The sequence below is a fragment of the Schistocerca cancellata genome, chromosome 7 (genome assembly GCF_023864275.1).
Source record: "Schistocerca cancellata isolate TAMUIC-IGC-003103 chromosome 7, iqSchCanc2.1, whole genome shotgun sequence".
NCBI lineage: Eukaryota > Metazoa > Arthropoda > Insecta > Orthoptera > Acrididae > Schistocerca > Schistocerca cancellata.
Genome location: NC_064632.1, coordinates 64,400,349 through 64,419,182, shown reverse-complemented (window position 1 = coordinate 64,419,182; position 18,834 = coordinate 64,400,349). Strand labels below are relative to the sequence as shown.

At 42.3% G+C, this 18,834-nt stretch overlaps 1 protein-coding gene and 1 long non-coding RNA gene across 8 annotated transcripts in view; one reads left to right on the top strand and one right to left on the bottom strand.

The window, feature by feature from the left end:
* Window positions 1–18,834, top strand: part of LOC126091886 (uncharacterized) — a 403,209-nt gene that overhangs the window by 82,517 nt on the left and 301,858 nt on the right. Inside the window, exon 1 of one of the 2 annotated variants that reach the window (XR_007521276.1) lies at window positions 12,690–12,740. The exons of the other annotated variant lie outside the window; for it this stretch is intronic. This is a non-coding gene — a long non-coding RNA (uncharacterized LOC126091886). Of the gene's footprint in view, window positions 1–12,689; window positions 12,741–18,834 lie in introns of those variants that run through there. 2 annotated transcript variants of the gene reach the window in all.
* The window catches only part of LOC126091885 (F-box only protein 22-like), a 486,064-nt gene that overhangs the window by 267,041 nt on the left and 200,189 nt on the right, over window positions 1–18,834 (bottom strand). Inside the window, exon 1 of one of the 6 annotated variants that reach the window (XM_049907175.1) lies at window positions 12,593–12,703. The exons of the other annotated variants lie outside the window; for them this stretch is intronic. The gene's annotated coding sequence lies outside the window, so the exon portion shown is untranslated. Of the gene's footprint in view, window positions 1–12,592; window positions 12,704–18,834 lie in introns of those variants that run through there. 6 annotated transcript variants of the gene reach the window in all.

The window sequence follows — 18,834 nt, the reverse complement described above, 5'->3', positions numbered from 1 at the left end:
GACTACCTTCTCTACCCAGCGGTTCCTACCCCTGTAACCGACCCCGCTGCAAAACCTGCCCCATGCATCCCCCAACTACCACTTACTCCAGCCCCGCTACTGGTAAAACGTACACAATTCAAGGCAGGGCCACATGTGAAACTACACATGTCATTTATCAACTGACATGCCTGCACTGCACAGCCTTTTACATCGGCATGACAACAACTAAACTGGCTGAGCGCATGAACGGACACAGACGAACTGTCCGCCTAGGAGATGCCCAATACCCAGTAGCGGAGCATGCCCTGCAGCATAATTCTAGGGACCTAGGAACCTGCTACACTGTATGTGCCATTTGGCTTCTCCCACCCAACACCAGTCCCTCTGAACTGCGGAGATGGGAACTTGCACTCCAACACATCCTTTCATCCCGCCATCCCCCTGGACTGAACCTACGTTAAACAACCTCACTCCCATTTACTCTTCCGTCTTCTCCTCTTTCCCTTTCCTCTTAGCCATTCACGCATCTTTTCATCCTGCATAGTTGTGTTTATCTTTATACTATATACCTCTTTACTTCTGTATGCATCCTCTTTGGTTTGAAGCTGGCACAGTACTTACAGTAGAATATCTTTGGCTTCCCTCTGACAACCATGCCTCCATCCTTGCTACCCTCCCTATTTTCCTTTCCCTGTTGCTTCATAACCTGGGTTGTGAGTAACTGAATCTCCTTTCCCTTCTTCCCTTTCTTTCCCCTCTCTCCTCCCTGATGAAGGAACATTTGTTCCGAAAGCTAGGAACATAAATTTTCGGTTTTGTTTTGTTTTGTGTGTATCTATCGGCTGTACTGAGCTGAGGTAAGTACTGGCCAGCCCCTCTATCTCTTTGTTAGTATTTGTTTCACATCTCTATATGAGATTTTCCATTAATCATTTAGATCACCTATATGGTCCACATCCTTCATTGTTTTGTCCCTTTTGTTAGCTATCACTTACGTCTGTCATCTTAACATTTTCTCTTCTTCAGTGTTTTATATATCCATAAACAAATATTTTCGTCACCAACTGTGCTAGTTTCATCTTCCTCCTATTATCTTGTTCCGTTTATAGTCCTCTTCTCTTTTTTATTTATTGATTTATTTATTCAACATTCCATAGTTTTAACGTTCGTTATTCACTGTTTTCCAGCCAACAATCACTGCCAACAATCTCTTCCACACCTACCAGTATCATCCATTTCCGTCGATTTCTTGTTGCTGGCGATATTTTTGTGCCATTGGCTATCTTTCTCTGCCCCAAAAAAAAAATTTTTTTGGGACATTTTTGCGGCACGCGCGATCTTTTTTGCGACACGCGCGATCTTTTTGCGGGACGCGCGATCTTTTTTGCGGCACGCCCGATCGCTTTTGCGGTACGCGCGATGTCTTTTGCAGCACGCGCGATCCTTTTTTCGCCACTCGCTATCTCTGTTTTTGAGCAACGTGTGTTCTTTTCCCCTGATCTGGACATACTTGCTTGGTCTGGTCAACTTTTTCCGTATTTTTCTTATTTAGTGGTCTTCCTTTGGTATTGAACATTACCAACACAATTTCTTTCTTTCTTTCTTTCTCGTCCTTCCCTCCGCATTTTATTCCTTCTTATGATTACTATTTCAATTTTAGTTATTTAATTTCCCTACCCACCAGTTACCCACTATGTACCCTAATCCTATACCACATTATTTACATTCATTCCGGAAACATGCATTCACCGTAGCCAAATTGCAATCCCACATACTTTTCCTCCGGTCCTGCTTAACCTTTGGAATTACCCCTAAAGGGCTTACCTTAAAAGTTCCCATCTCCGGGTGCAATTCCTCCTTCCACCAGTCTCTCCTGGACTTCCAGAACCTTCAATCCTTAGCCCTTACCCAACTTGTCCTGAATCTCTACACTACTTCATGTAACCACCACTCCCAACAGCTCCTATCTCTCTTCAAAGTCCTCCACCTCTCAAACCCTTGCTTGGAGAACACACTCAAGAACATCATCCTAGAAGCCAGCTGCAAACTTGAGTTCCATGCCACACAACACCTGAAAAAACTATCCACAGTGCTAGTGCAATACCTAAGAAGTGGGGTCCCTCTCCCTATCCCTCACAAACACCAACCACAACAGAACCTTCAACAAACCCCCCTCATAGCCAACAAACCTAGCCTAGCCACCCTACTCAATCTCCCCATCCCAGCACATACCCCACACAGACCAAATCTCAACTATAACCACAGTCAAATGCCACATATCGCCAGTCCCAATTCAGTCCTAAACCTCTCATCCAGATCCCTCTCTCCTCCAGAGACATCTGTTCTGTCAAAAGGCTTAACCTTTAGCCCCACGCCTAAATTCAACCACACTGCCCTGGTTAAAGATCTCCTCTCATTCACCCGGAACCTCAACTGGAAATACCACTTCACTACCCAAACACAGCCCCCAAATACTAGACCCAGTGTTGAACCCTGTCTAGAACAGTTCCGACTGCCTTCTCAAAGGGATCCTCCTCCCCTCCCCCAAAACCATCCCTTGCAGACATTTCAGGAATTCCTCACATCCAGTGTTGCCTCCCAGTCCTTCTTGAAGAACATCCCAACAACCCCCAACATCACCCCAGCTGAATCCCGTGCCATTAAGGAGCTGAAAATAGACCGCTCTATTGTCATCCTCCCGGCGGACAAAGGCTCCACAACTGTCGTACTTGACCGTGTGGAGTATGTGGCAGAAGGACTGCGTCAACTCTCTGACACCTCAACCTACAAAGCTGTTACCCAGGATCCCATTCCCTCCATCCAGACTGAGCTGCAAAAAATCCTAAGAATCCAAGGTCCCTCACAAGGCCTCACAACGGCTTCCATAGAATTACTCACTCCACCTGAGCCACGTACCCCTACCTTCTACCTATTACCCAAAATCCACAAAGAGAACCACCCTGGCCGTCCCATTGTAGCAGGCTTCAAAGCCCCAACCGAACGTATCTCAGCTCTGGTAGACCAGCACCTCCAACCTATCACCCGCAGACTCCCATCCTTCATCAAAGACACAAACCATTTCCTAGAACGCCTCAAATCCATTCCCACTCCTCTCCCACCTGAAACCTTTCTTGTCACCATAGATGCTACATCCCTTTACACAAACATCCCACATACCCATGGTCTCTCTGCCCTTGAGCACTACCTCTCCCAACGCCCACCCGAAGATCTTCCAAAAACCTCGTTCCTCATCACACTTACCAACTTCATCCTCACCCATAATTACTTCACTTTTGAAGGCCAGACCTACAAACAAATCAGGGGAACGGCCATGGGAACCAGGATGGCTCCGTCCTATGCCAACCTCTTCATGGGCCGCATGGAGGAGGCTTTCCTGAAGACCCAACAGCTGCTTCCCCTGGCCTGGTATAGGTTTATAGATGACATCTTTGTGGTCTGGACTCATGGTGAAGAAACACTCCTTAATTTCCTCCATAACCTCAACTCCTTTTCGAATCTGAATTTCACCTGGTCCTTCTCCAAAACCCAAGCCACCTTCCTGGATGTTGACCTTCATCTTGTTGAAGCTCACATCCACACCTCTGTCCACATCAAACCCACAAACAAACAACAGTACCTTCACTTTGATAGCTGCCATCCATTCCACATCAAACGCTCCCTTCCCTACAGCCTAGGTATTCGTGGCAAACGTATCTGCTCCAGTGACGAATCCCTCAACAATTACACCAATAACCTGACCAGTGCTTTCCTCTCCCGCAACTATCCTGCAGACCTTGTCCACAAACAGATCTCTCGAGCAATACATTCCTCCCCGTCCAACAACAATGCTCCTACCCCCAGACCACACAGAAGCATCCCCCTTGTCACCCAATATTATCCTGGCCTCGAAAACATCAACAAATTACTCCGCCAGGGATATGATTTTCTCAAGTCAACCCCTGAAATGAGGTCATCCCTTGACAAAATTCTCCCCACACCACCCAGAGTTTCCTTTCATCGACCCCCTAACCTCCGTAACATCCTTGTTAAACCCTACAATATTCCCAGACTACCTTCTCTACCCAGCGGTTCCTACCCCTGTAACCGACCCCGCTGCAAAACCTGCCCCATGCATCCCCCAACTACCACTTACTCCAGCCCCGCTACTGGTAAAACGTACACAATTCAAGGCAGGGCCACATGTGAAACTACACATGTCATTTATCAACTGACATGCCTGCACTGCACAGCCTTTTACATCGGCATGACAACAACTAAACTGGCTGAGCGCATGAACGGACACAGACGAACTGTCCGCCTAGGAGATGCCCAATACCCAGTAGCGGAGCATGCCCTGCAGCATAATTCTAGGGACCTAGGAACCTGCTACACTGTATGTGCCATTTGGCTTCTCCCACCCAACACCAGTCCCTCTGAACTGCGGAGATGGGAACTTGCACTCCAACACATCCTTTCATCCCGCCATCCCCCTGGACTGAACCTACGTTAAACAACCTCACTCCCATTTACTCTTCCGTCTTCTCCTCTTTCCCTTTCCTCTTAGCCATTCACGCATCTTTTCATCCTGCATAGTTGTGTTTATCTTTATACTATATACCTCTTTACTTCTGTATGCATCCTCTTTGGTTTGAAGCTGGCACAGTACTTACAGTAGAATATCTTTGGCTTCCCTCTGACAACCATGCCTCCATCCTTGCTACCCTCCCTATTTTCCTTTCCCTGTTGCTTCATAACCTGGGTTGTGAGTAACTGAATCTCCTTTCCCTTCTTCCCTTTCTTTCCCCTCTCTCCTCCCTGATGAAGGAACATTTGTTCCGAAAGCTAGGAACATAAATTTTCGGTTTTGTTTTGTTTTGTGTGTATCTATCGGCTGTACTGAGCTGAGGTAAGTACTGGCCAGCCCCTCTATCTCTTTGTTAGTATTTGTTTCACATCTCTATATGAGATTTTCCATTAATCATTTAGATCACCTATATGGTCCACATCCTTCATTGTTTTGTCCCTTTTGTTAGCTATCACTTACGTCTGTCATCTTAACATTTTCTCTTCTTCAGTGTTTTATATATCCATAAACAAATATTTTCGTCACCAACTGTGCTAGTTTCATCTTCCTCCTATTATCTTGTTCCGTTTATAGTCCTCTTCTCTTTTTTATTTATTGATTTATTTATTCAACATTCCATAGTTTTAACGTTCGTTATTCACTGTTTTCCAGCCAACAATCACTGCCAACAATCTCTTCCACACCTACCAGTATCATCCATTTCCGTCGATTTCTTGTTGCTGGCGATATTTTTGTGCCATTGGCTATCTTTCTCTGCCCCAAAAAAAATTTTTTTGGGACATTTTTGCGGCACGCGCGATCTTTTTTGCGACACGCGCGATCTTTTTGCGGGACGCGCGATCTTTTTTGCGGCACGCCCGATCGCTTTTGCGGTACGCGCGATGTCTTTTGCAGCACGCGCGATCCTTTTTTCGCCACTCGCTATCTCTGTTTTTGAGCAACGTGTGTTCTTTTCCCCTGATCTGGACATACTTGCTTGGTCTGGTCAACTTTTTCCGTATTTTTCTTATTTAGTGGTCTTCCTTTGGTATTGAACATTACCAACACAATTTCTTTCTTTCTTTCTTTCTCGTCCTTCCCTCCGCATTTTATTCCTTCTTATGATTACTATTTCAATTTTAGTTATTTAATTTCCCTACCCACCAGTTACCCACTATGTACCCTAATCCTATACCACATTATTTACATTCATTCCGGAAACATGCATTCACCGTAGCCAAATTGCAATCCCACATACTTTTCCTCCGGTCCTGCTTAACCTTTGGAATTACCCCTAAAGGGCTTACCTTAAAAGTTCCCATCTCCGGGTGCAATTCCTCCTTCCACCAGTCTCTCCTGGACTTCCAGAACCTTCAATCCTTAGCCCTTACCCAACTTGTCCTGAATCTCTACACTACTTCATGTAACCACCACTCCCAACAGCTCCTATCTCTCTTCAAAGTCCTCCACCTCTCAAACCCTTGCTTGGAGAACACACTCAAGAACATCATCCTAGAAGCCAGCTGCAAACTTGAGTTCCATGCCACACAACACCTGAAAAAACTATCCACAGTGCTAGTGCAATACCTAAGAAGTGGGGTCCCTCTCCCTATCCCTCACAAACACCAACCACAACAGAACCTTCAACAAACCCCCCTCATAGCCAACAAACCTAGCCTAGCCACCCTACTCAATCTCCCCATCCCAGCACATACCCCACACAGACCAAATCTCAACTATAACCACAGTCAAATGCCACATATCGCCAGTCCCAATTCAGTCCTAAACCTCTCATCCAGATCCCTCTCTCCTCCAGAGACATCTGTTCTGTCAAAAGGCTTAACCTTTAGCCCCACGCCTAAATTCAACCACACTGCCCTGGTTAAAGATCTCCTCTCATTCACCCGGAACCTCAACTGGAAATACCACTTCACTACCCAAACACAGCCCCCAAATACTAGACCCAGTGTTGAACCCTGTCTAGAACAGTTCCGACTGCCTTCTCAAAGGGATCCTCCTCCCCTCCCCCAAAACCATCCCTTGCAGACATTTCAGGAATTCCTCACATCCAGTGTTGCCTCCCAGTCCTTCTTGAAGAACATCCCAACAACCCCCAACATCACCCCAGCTGAATCCCGTGCCATTAAGGAGCTGAAAATAGACCGCTCTATTGTCATCCTCCCGGCGGACAAAGGCTCCACAACTGTCGTACTTGACCGTGTGGAGTATGTGGCAGAAGGACTGCGTCAACTCTCTGACACCTCAACCTACAAAGCTGTTACCCAGGATCCCATTCCCTCCATCCAGACTGAGCTGCAAAAAATCCTAAGAATCCAAGGTCCCTCACAAGGCCTCACAACGGCTTCCATAGAATTACTCACTCCACCTGAGCCACGTACCCCTACCTTCTACCTATTACCCAAAATCCACAAAGAGAACCACCCTGGCCGTCCCATTGTAGCAGGCTTCAAAGCCCCAACCGAACGTATCTCAGCTCTGGTAGACCAGCACCTCCAACCTATCACCCGCAGACTCCCATCCTTCATCAAAGACACAAACCATTTCCTAGAACGCCTCAAATCCATTCCCACTCCTCTCCCACCTGAAACCTTTCTTGTCACCATAGATGCTACATCCCTTTACACAAACATCCCACATACCCATGGTCTCTCTGCCCTTGAGCACTACCTCTCCCAACGCCCACCCGAAGATCTTCCAAAAACCTCGTTCCTCATCACACTTACCAACTTCATCCTCACCCATAATTACTTCACTTTTGAAGGCCAGACCTACAAACAAATCAGGGGAACGGCCATGGGAACCAGGATGGCTCCGTCCTATGCCAACCTCTTCATGGGCCGCATGGAGGAGGCTTTCCTGAAGACCCAACAGCTGCTTCCCCTGGCCTGGTATAGGTTTATAGATGACATCTTTGTGGTCTGGACTCATGGTGAAGAAACACTCCTTAATTTCCTCCATAACCTCAACTCCTTTTCGAATCTGAATTTCACCTGGTCCTTCTCCAAAACCCAAGCCACCTTCCTGGATGTTGACCTTCATCTTGTTGAAGCTCACATCCACACCTCTGTCCACATCAAACCCACAAACAAACAACAGTACCTTCACTTTGATAGCTGCCATCCATTCCACATCAAACGCTCCCTTCCCTACAGCCTAGGTATTCGTGGCAAACGTATCTGCTCCAGTGACGAATCCCTCAACAATTACACCAATAACCTGACCAGTGCTTTCCTCTCCCGCAACTATCCTGCAGACCTTGTCCACAAACAGATCTCTCGAGCAATACATTCCTCCCCGTCCAACAACAATGCTCCTACCCCCAGACCACACAGAAGCATCCCCCTTGTCACCCAATATTATCCTGGCCTCGAAAACATCAACAAATTACTCCGCCAGGGATATGATTTTCTCAAGTCAACCCCTGAAATGAGGTCATCCCTTGACAAAATTCTCCCCACACCACCCAGAGTTTCCTTTCGTCGACCCCCTAACCTCCGTAACATCCTTGTTAAACCCTACAATATTCCCAGACTACCTTCTCTACCCAGCGGTTCCTACCCCTGTAACCGACCCCGCTGCAAAACCTGCCCCATGCATCCCCCAACTACCACTTACTCCAGCCCCGCTACTGGTAAAACGTACACAATTCAAGGCAGGGCCACATGTGAAACTACACATGTCATTTATCAACTGACATGCCTGCACTGCACAGCCTTTTACATCGGCATGACAACAACTAAACTGGCTGAGCGCATGAACGGACACAGACGAACTGTCCGCCTAGGAGATGCCCAATACCCAGTAGCGGAGCATGCCCTGCAGCATAATTCTAGGGACCTAGGAACCTGCTACACTGTATGTGCCATTTGGCTTCTCCCACCCAACACCAGTCCCTCTGAACTGCGGAGATGGGAACTTGCACTCCAACACATCCTTTCATCCCGCCATCCCCCTGGACTGAACCTACGTTAAACAACCTCACTCCCATTTACTCTTCCGTCTTCTCCTCTTTCCCTTTCCTCTTAGCCATTCACGCATCTTTTCATCCTGCATAGTTGTGTTTATCTTTATACTATATACCTCTTTACTTCTGTATGCATCCTCTTTGGTTTGAAGCTGGCACAGTACTTACAGTAGAATATCTTTGGCTTCCCTCTGACAACCATGCCTCCATCCTTGCTACCCTCCCTATTACATTTTTGGTATGCTGCATAAAAGGTGCCCTCCTGCTCTGATCTTTGTTTACATGCATTTTTATATGCTGTGTATAGTACGAGCATGTTTTTTCTTATCTGGACCAGTTCGTCTGTGTACCATTCCAGCTTTTTATTTTTATATGTTCCAGAAGAGTTGGTTTTAATTAGTGGTGAGCATGAATACCATAATTCTGTATAATTTTTAAGGAAGTTTTCAAAGGTAGTTTCAACATCAGACTTCTCAGATGAACACTTATAGACAAAGTCCCAACTTGCATCCTCTAGTATACGAATAAATGACATAATGTATTCTTCTTTTTGTCTTCTTACCCATGTCATATTGTGCACACTAGTGGAATTTGGTTGCTTACTAAAGAGATTGAGAAGCAATGGGTCGTGGTCTGCAAAGCACCCATTTGCAAGGCTAACAGTGTAGCTGCCACGGGGAAAATTCACAATAATATTGTCTATGCATGAATTTTACGTGTTGGACACTGGATGGTACAGTACAGATTAAGGGACCTTAATAAATTAAGAAAAGTTCTTGAGGGCTCATTACTTGTGTTTACCATTTCTATATTAAGATCACCACATATGGCAATCTTTGTTTTATGCATTAGTATTTTTCTAACCAGTAGTTCAAATCTTTCAAAAAATGTATCAATGTTGCCATTGGGAGATCTGTATAGGCTTACAATTATTAGATTTTCATCAGTCATTTTTATACAACTAAATTCTGCATCTAACTCTGTACAGTAAGATGATACATCTATTTTTGTAAAGTTGAAATTATCTCTGATAAAGATCCCAGCCCCACCATTTCGCCTCTGCTTTCTGCACATTATGTCTGCAGTGACGTATCCTTGAGGTACAAACATATCTACCTCATTTGCAACTAACCAATGCTCACATACACATATTACATCAACATTCTTAATCTTACAGAAATGTTCCAATTCTAACATCTTATTTCTAATACAACAAATATTAACTTGAAGTAATGTCAGCATATTATCTCCCTTTTTGTTTATCTGGATACAGTTTGACTTTGAATCACAGTTTATATTTTTTACATTACCTACGAGTGGTGTGCTTGTCAGATTGTTGATCCCCATGTCTGTTATGGTGTGCTGTTGCTGATCTGGGGCCAACAAAAATCCTGACTTCTCGCAGGTGGTTGCCTCTTGTGAATTGGTCGGCTGCTGCTGGCTTCATTGTATACAAAATCCTGGTCCTTTAGCTGTTTCTTTCTTCTCTCTCCTCTCCCATATCTTGGCTGCAGGGTCTCTGAAGGTGGTGCTTCTTCTTCAGCTGGTGGTGTCACAACTTCTTCTTCTGGAGGTGACAACACTGGTTCTTCTGCTGGTAATAACACTGATTTTTCCTTTATAGGGCAAAGTGGTGACTCTTCCTTTTCTTCCTTCACTGGCAGTGTTATGGGTGGATGTATCTGTTCTTGTGGTTTGTCAATTTTTTCTAATATTTCTTTGCACAGAATTGTTTTACCAAAGTTGTTTCTGTGCAACCCATGCTTTGTAAAATGATCTCTCTGAGAGCTTGTTGCATCAATAAATGTTACATTGGCGAAACTGCTACAGATCTTTCTAAATTTTCTATTTGTTCGAATAATTTCTTTATTTACGCATGAAGCTTCCATCAAGTCGTGTCTTTGTGGAATGCTTACAACATATACATCTGAATGTGTAATTTTCCCTAAGGTTTCACGTAGAGCCCTTGTTGCATTGACACTTTCGTTTCTATAAACGTCGTTACCTCCTCCAATAATGACACATTTCGAACCTTTTGTTACTGATGTTTCACAGTTTTTTAGCACTTCTCGTAGAGGAGCCCCAGGCTTGGTGGTTCCACTTACTTTTCGTTTATTTTGCATAGTGGCCATTTTACCTGCTAAGCCTCTTCCGTGGCTAGCTGAAAAAATGTAAACATCGCCCTTACTCTCACTTCGTGAACCATTTTGCGAAAATTTAGTGTTTTCTTCACTCTTCAAAGTATGCCCTAGAGACGTGTATTCATTTCTCTTATGTCCCTGGTTGTTCGTCTCTTCATACGTGTCTAGCAGCTCATATTTATTCCTTGTTTTTAGTTCGAAACGATTTCCACTTTGTTTCACACGCCTGTTTATTTTAGGCCTAAGAAAAGGCTCGTTTTCCACTTTTTGTTTTTGTTTGAGATCACTAATCACTGTTTCCAAATTATGTATATACTCTTTAGCGTACAATAAATCCTGTTCTAATGTGGAAACAACGTTTTCTTCTCGCACAGTATCTTGTTTTGATAAGCACATCGATCGCAAACAACAGCCAATTACACCACAGTCACATTTTGCGCTTACCGCAGCAGAACTCGAGATGCATTTTGAATGAATCCATTTTTGACTCGCTGAACATAGTCTGAAACCATTAAAAAGTCAAGAGCTGGATGACAAGTTAGGTTCAAGTACCCCTAATCCCAGGTGCTTGAAACTTCAGGGGGCAGGGGAGTGGGAGGGGTGAGGTGAAGCTATGTGGTAATAAATTATAGATACATGGAGTTTGATATTTATTCTTTGAAAGTGTTGTTTGTTCACTGTATGATATGCTTATTCTTCTCTAGTGGCATTCCTGTTGATTTGCTAGATAAAGTTATCATCATTATAGGTGTGTTTTAATTTCACCTACAGCTAGAAGGCTGTTGATCAGTTTTGGAGTCTGTTTTCAAATACTGCCCTATAAATAAAATACCAAAGTTTATTTAATAAATTATGGGCTATGTGAGAAAAGCAACTGTCTAGTGACTATAAGCCCATTATGAATCATTTTAATAGGGCTTAACAACAATAAAGTTGTCAGCATTTATTATACCTTTGAACAATTCGTGCACACCAAATAGAACAGCTCATGTACTAATTATTTCTAATGTACATTTATAACTGTATTTATGTTAACCATAAGTGTTTTATTAGAAACTAGTTTATGGCATGTAAAAATTTAATAGTACTTGAAGAAGATAAGTGTTCTCAACAAACACCAGCTTGGTTTGTGAAAGAATGCTATATAAGTGAAATTTGTGAAATATCATTACATCTCTCTGTATACTAGAATTAAGACTCATCATATTGAGTGTATTTGTGGCCATAGGTCAACGTTACAGTTAGTAAAATGTTATCAAGAATTAATTTCCAAAGAATAAATACATTAGTTCTCATAGTGAACAGTGAGAAAAAAGGAATATCATTTTCTAAATAATAATAATAATAATAATCTGTGCTAAGTAGGGTGTACATATCAATAACAATTTTCCGTGTTTTTTTTAAAAACACAGCTTCATGCTTCACAGTGACTACCACTGTTAAAAAGATTTCCAACTTGGTATTCTGGGCACATATAGTTAAAAAAGAAAATATGTAAGTTACATTTGATACCTCAATGAATGTGGAAAGCCAAGGTTGCCTTATCAAAACTTTTTTTTCTGCCCTCTTCTGATATAGCATGTTAAAGGGCAAGTCACTGACCTCCACTAATGAGAAGCACTGTTGCTACGTATAAAAGGTTCAGAAATCTACTGAGTTTCAAATCAATCAAACATAAATAAAGCATCTAGATAAAAATGTTTAAGATGATAGATCATGCTCATTTGAACTGTATGGAATGTTTATTTATTAATTGTGATGAAGCTTTTATGCATATGTGACAATCTATATAATGCACTAATTCTCCACCTACGAAAGTACTTATTGCTACAGTTTTGTTAACATCCCAATGTGTAATTATATTCAGTTTATATCCTACTAAATTACTTCTAAGCACTGTTCTGTTAATTTATCACTTACATGAGCATTTAAGTGTCAGTATGAAACACTGCAGTGTCTTTGGCCAGGATTTTAAGATTCTCTTGCTAATTTCTTCTGCTCCCTGGGCGTTTGCCAACAAAATATTATCTGCTCACTGATATGTTGCAGTGTAACCCGTTTCTACCATGTGAGTGATCTAGTCTCTTGCTTCTTCGTCATGTTTAGCTTGCTTCTGATATCAGCCCATGCATTGCATCCTGCGGTGTTATGCCATTTAGACTTAGTGCAACATTTATTTATAATATTTACTGATTTCTGTTATATTTCAATTCATCTCGTAGAGAGAAATGCCTAATAACGTATTATATAATTGGACAGACATATATGTATTATATGGCTCTCAGACCCCCCCCCCTTTTCCTCTCCCCATCATACTTGGAAAGGAAATCTGAAAATCAGTGTGTTTTCATAACAAAAATATTCATAGTATGCTATATTAATGGGTAACAAATTTTTATTTTTCTGTTTTCACAAAAATACATTACCCATACAATTGTGTGATTTAGGACTATCTTACATATTTAAATCATTCTTATACTTATATTCATGAAAGCAGTTACAGTTTTTTGAAAAATAAGGTAAATATTAGACTTCTCGCGTCTTGTTCTTGTCCTCCTCTTGCAGTTATATTGTCTGCTGCAACGAATGGAGTGCAGAGCTGGTACCCACGCAGCGTCTTGTCATCATATTGTCCATTTGTGGGGTGATGTATTTTGTTTGGTGGCTCTTTATCAGATTCACTTAAGCGTTCTTCACCAAAATGTGAAGAAATCAGTGCATCTCCTTTCACCTGTTGGAAACCCACTGAAGTCTTCTACTTTGGATTCACCCAATAACACTAAAATTATGTCATCAATAAGCCCTAAAAATAAAAAAATAAAAACTAATGCATTTGACAAAAATCTGTACCGCTATTGATAATATGATGTTTCCATTTCATAATCTGATCCAAATCCTACCTTCCGACATTCACTAAAATGAGCATACTCCAATAACATAGCCCCCGCATGCCATTTGCACATAGGGAAGTAACAATCATCACAGCTGTGAAACTATTTCAGATTTTTAGTAGACTAGTTTTTAATTGTTTCTTTAGACCTTTCTGATTTGAAACACATTTTTTCAAATGTCAAGACACAATAAATAATGTACTATTAGGGCTTTCTTGATGTAGGTGCTCTTGATCAGCCATCTCGAAAATCGGTAATGTTGGAAGCACAGCACTTGCTTCTGTAACAATACATTGATATTCTTTGATTCTATGAAAATTGGTGATTCTTGCACAATTGTTTCATTCAGAACTCAGTGACTTAGTGCAATAATATGATGGTACAACGCAAATAAACGGCACCTACACAATTGTGCTTGTTGGGTCCAAAAGGGATCTTATAGTTCACCGGTGATAGAGGTAGCTTAAAGCATCCTCATTCCACCAATACTTGAATGTTACATTACTTGTCAGTCAGAGACTTGTACCAGATGGGACTGATGAAGGAAATAGGGAAGATTCAAAGAAGAGCAGTGCATTTCATCATTTAGTGAGAGCGAGGGCATTATGGAGATGTCGATCCAGCTTCAATGGTGAAGACTACAAAGCAGATCTGCATCACATTTTGGTGTATTGTTAAAATTATGTAATGATATTGGGGCTGCAAAGTTGCAGCAAAATATGGCAGAGCTGCAATGATCACTGACACCAGTACCAGCCACAACAGCCACTTCTGCTCGGAATGGCATGTGTGGGAGCTATGGGTTGCAATGTAACAATACCTCAGCAAGTACAGAGGTGGGACAGCTCATTCAGTATCATTAGTCTCTATTCAGCATGGCTTCCACACAAGAGGTCAATGTCTGCATCCAAAAATAGCTGTGGTCACTTAGACAGTGGTGTGCTACTTCGCATGACATGCAGACAGAACGTGCAGTCCCACAGTAGTATGTGTGTACACAGTGGCAGTGGCGTGGTGCCACAGCAAAACAGGGGGGCCTTGCTGACTTGAGGGTAGTTTCAGCATGGCAGTCTGAAAGCTTAATGCTGGACTGTAGGCAACTCTGAACAGCCAGCCAGGCATACAGACATCCTGTGCCAAAACACCAGGACCACTGGAGTTGTTCAGAGTACCAGACAATGACCCCCGGGAAGAGGCCTTCACTCAGCAGCACCGGCTCAACATCTGGAACTGTTGGCCTGTCTGGTGGCTTGTAGATGAGCAGCTTCACCTAGCTCATGGCTCTGCTTGGTGAGGATGAAGCTGCTTGGCCCCACACTGGATTATCAGCTGGTGTGGAGACAATTATGGCTTTGGTGAGAGTCAAAAGTGTGGGAAGAAGTGCTGCTAATGGCTAAGTAGGGAGCATTTGTAGTTGTTCTGGCCACCTTTGTTGCGACAGGAGCTTCCTCCCCCCCCCCCCCCCACCTTCCCCCCTCCCCCACCCCCACCCCCCACCCAGTCACATACGACATAGCTGTGGAAGTGCAGCATTGTGCCATATCATTTGGAAACTCAACCAACAACAATGGCAGACTGCTGTGTTGCAGAGTGCTGCACCAGCAATATTTTAGCACACAGTGGCAAGATTTTGTAGGTGGCTTTCCTGTATGACCCTCGGCCGGTTGTGAAGTTTGGTCTGTGGCTGATTCTGCAGCAATTCCAAAAGTGTGTGCTCCTAAGCTGTGCTTCAGAAATTAAGCTCAACACTGTTAAGGAAAAACTAAAAGTTAAGATTAACCGACATTTATGAGACAACCAATTTTGATTTAGGAGAGAAAAGGGAACCAGAGAGGTTCTACTGGCACTACAAATAGTCTTAGAAAGACAAATTTACATGAAGGGGAAACATATGCCACATTCATTGACTTAGAGAAGACTTATGATAGAGTGACTTGTTAGATAGTGCTTGAAAAACTGAATAAAATTGGAATAGACTGGAAAGAGAAAGGGCTGATTCTCAATTTATACAGAAACCGATAGGACTAAGAAATTTATACAGAAACCGATAGGACTAAGAAAGTGGCCAGGTGTCCAACAAGGCTGTCATCTCTCTCTGTATTTGTTTTACATATTTATAGAAATGGCAGTACAAATCATGAAAAGCTGCACAAAAAGGATCAAAAGTGGCCAGGTGTCCAACAAGGCTGTCATCTCTCTCTGTATTTGTTTTACGTATTTATAGAAATGGCAGTACAAATCATGAAAAGCTGCACAAAAAGGATTAAAATTATTGGTAAAAAATATATTTTTCTTGATTTTCTTACAATATAGTAGTGCTGCCATTATTTTTTGGGCATACTGCAGAAACTATCAGCTCAGCTGCAGCAGTTGTGGAAAGTTTTAGCACCTCGTGGGCATTGAGGTGTCAAAATGCCAGTTGCAGTCACAGGGCTGCTTATACATTTTGAGATGGGTCAGGCCAGGAACCACAATCCTGGCAATGCAGAGGAAAGAAGGTGTTCTTGCAGAGCAGGCTAGGCAGTTACTAAATTGCCAGACCAAGGATTTCTTATTCTGGATGTGGCTGGGAGCCATGTCAAACTGCAAGTATTTGTCAGTTTTAGCAGAGGCATCAACAGTCCAGCAGCACCTATCATGACGAGAGGGCTGTACCAGATGCCAGAGCATATGTGACACCAAGCAGCAACTGCAAGAGTGGTTTTCTGCCTCCACCACATCATCCTCCATACCATCATCTAGCACCAAGTCCACCTTCCCAGACTTGGTGCCTCTCCACTGATGGACTACTCCAGGCTCACTCCTGCAGCAGCATGTTTGCTGCCTCAAGGAGCAGCAGATTGACACACAGGCACCTACCCTCTTGTGCTTGTTGAGGCAAACTGGTGCCACACACTGACACTTGCAGGAATGAGATACACTTCAGAGGCTGTTGCCCCTGCAAGTATTCCTTCAGTCTTCCACACCACCAACAGCTACCACGAACAGCAACACCGTGGAACTAGGGACCCACTGCTGAGCAGGCTTCTGTGTGTCAGCATTGCTGGTGCTGATGTCGCAGTCACCCTACGGCTGCTAGCCAACCACCTCAGTGTACCATTCTCCATCCTAACCACATACGGAGAGGGGGCATGGTTGTCTTGCAGCACTGCTGGACATATAGTAGCACAATGTTTGACCTTTGATGTAGCTTCTCTGAGGTGTCATCAGTCTGCATTCCCACTGTGACCCACCATCGCTACCCTATACTGCTGGGAAGTGGCCCTGACATTAAGATAGGAAATAAAATACTAATGCAAGTAAATGATTTTGCTGCTTGGGGACTACAGTAATAGATGATAACAGCAGTATAGTAGACATTTAAAGAACTGTAATGACTAAAGAAGTAATTTATTAACATACAAACATCTTAATACAGAAAGAAGAGAGAAATGCATTAAGACATTTAAAAAGTTTATGGTGGTGGAGAGCCAGTTGTGTAAAATTTTTTGAATGAGTAAACTGCCATTTGACTGTGTATTACTGTATTTATCTTCTGTACTATCTAAATTTGGCTTACAAGCTATTATCAGGTACGATGCTAAAAGCTCTTGAGCCATTAACATGTCATACCTGTTAAGGCAGTACAAACCTTAGGACTGCCTTGACAAATATGACATGGTAACAGTCTAAGAACTTCAAGCATTGTATTCAGTGAGGGGATAGAAGCCAATATCCAGATAGTACAGAAGATGAATACCTTAATATGTAGTCAAGTGGTGGTTTCCTCCCTCCCCCCCCCCCCCCCCCCCAAAAAAAAAGAAACAGACATTTGTTTTGAACATTTTAATTTATGTTTGTGAATGGTGGACTATGGGGAAACAAGAAAAGGGGAAAAAAGCAGAATCCCATGTACAAAGCATATAAAGGTCCATCATCCATATTATAACTAAAAGTTTATAAAAAAATTTCGTGTTAATTGTAGTCATGTGTAGGATGCCATTTTAATCTTTCCACTATAGTAAAGATTTGTGTCATTCTATTACGTTTTCAAATGACAAATAAATATATTTTTTTATTTCAAAAAAGTATATGTTTATTGCTTTTATTAACATTTTCATAGTTTCTGTTTTTGAGAGAGTAGTCTTAACGTGAAGCCATTATTTAAAAACGGCAACAAGTATAAGGTAGAAAACTATCACCCAATATCTCTCCTCCCAGCATTTTCAAAAATATTAGAAAAACTGATGAAGCACCGAATCAACACATATCTAAATGACCATAATTTACTTAACAGAAATCAGCATGGCTTCCAAGCACATAAAAATACTGAAACAGCAGTAATGTGCTACACTGAACAAATAATCAAAAATCTAGAAAAAGATTATAGTGTAGTAGGAGTAAATTTACACCTCTCCAAAGCTTTTGACACTGTGAACCAGGACATTCTCTTAGAAAAATTGGAAGCGTTGGGTATACATGGGATAGGAAAAAAATGGTTTGAATCATACCTAAAAAACAGAACACAGGTTGTAGGACTGACATCAACTTACTCCAACCACAAAATAAATTCAGTATCAGAGGCAAAAAATGTAGATATAGGTGTACCACAAGGCAGCATCCTAGGGCCCATATTGTTTCTAGTCTATATAAATGATTTTCACACCTCAGATGATGCAGCCAAAGCAATAATATTTGCAGATGATACTAGTGTGATAATAAGTGCACCAAAGCAATTGCTACCAACAACTGCTGATGAAGTACTAAATTACATCCACTCTTGGCTCAATGCAAACAGGTTGACATTGAATGTAAATAAAACAAATTGTATGCAGTTTGGGAAAAGATGTCAAAATGTAAATCTCGATCTGGTGTGGGGTGACAAAGCCTTAGACAGAGTGACATCCACAAAATTGCTGGGGATTCATGTGGATGAAAACTTAAATTTTAATGACCATGTAATAAAACTTGCACAGAAACTTAATTCAGCCTGTTTTGCTCTCAGAATTATTGCAAATGTTTGTACCTCAGAGGGTGCCAGAGTGGCATATTTCAGCTATTTTCAATCTCTTGCCACATACGGAATAATATTTCGGGGTTCCACAACAGGGCACCTAAAACAAATTTTTTTGTTGCATAAGAGGGCCATCCGAATAATAACTCACAGTCATCCACAGACACACTGCAAACCGATATTCAAAAAGCTTAGAATACTTACTATATCATCATTATATATATACAAATGTGTATTGTATGTCAGGACCCACATTGCAGATTTTCAGACAAATGCCG